Source organism: Eimeria mitis, genomic scaffold (genome assembly GCF_000499745.2).
Source record: "Eimeria mitis Houghton genomic scaffold, Emh_scaff5128, whole genome shotgun sequence".
NCBI classification, from domain to species: domain Eukaryota; phylum Apicomplexa; class Conoidasida; order Eucoccidiorida; family Eimeriidae; genus Eimeria; species Eimeria mitis.
Window position 1 is genome coordinate 736 of NW_013573423.1, and position 893 is coordinate 1,628.

The window sequence follows — 893 nt, forward strand, 5'->3', positions numbered from 1 at the left end:
GCCGTCGTCTTCGTTGCCACAAGACCTCTGCTGAAACCTTTTAACCTAGGTAAGAATGAAACAGGCTCGACGTATATAGTGTGCACCGTCGTGGCTACTGCTATCAATGGAGGCTCTAAAGTATGAGGCCTTGTATGAATGTTGCAGTTGCTGTATGTGGTGATGCAGTGACCGAATTCAAGAAACCCAAGGAATACGTACTGCGCTTGCGTATGAGCTGAGCTGCGTGTACACCTCAGGTTGGAAGTTTACCTGCCTAAAGGCCCTGGTGTTTTTCATACAGTTGCTGGAGCTTGCTGCGGAAGCATTGCAACCTATCGCTCGCGCTACTGTTTCTGCTACAGACGGTGCTGCAGCAGCAGCAACAGCGGCAGCACAGAGAGTTTATGTCTTCACATTTCTCGAGCTCCTTGGATCCGCTGTCTGTGCAGTGATGGCTACCTGGGCATATAAGCCGGGAGACTTGCTGCGTGCACACCAGCGCCTGATGCTGCTGCGAAAGCAGCTTCCCCTTGGTGCAGCCCCAGCAATCGAAGGAAACGGCAGCTGCACCACCAACATCGTGAAGCAGAGCTTTACTACCGTGCCTTTCAGAAAGCTAATAGCGGCAGCTAGGAAATGCAGCTTCAGACGCAGCCGGCCGGCCCCAGCATAAAATAAAAGTGCCTTGATAGCCCTCAAAATGACAGTCATACCAGTGCCGTACAGCTGAGGTATTGAATGTACCAACTGGTGGCGTCTGCAGCGAAGAGAGCTGCAGAGGGAGCAAGTGCTGCCATCTGGCTGAACGTCTCTTAGTTGCAGTTTCGTCGGTTAAAAATGTTATATATATATATATATATATATATATATGTATATATGTATATATATATATATATATATATATATATATA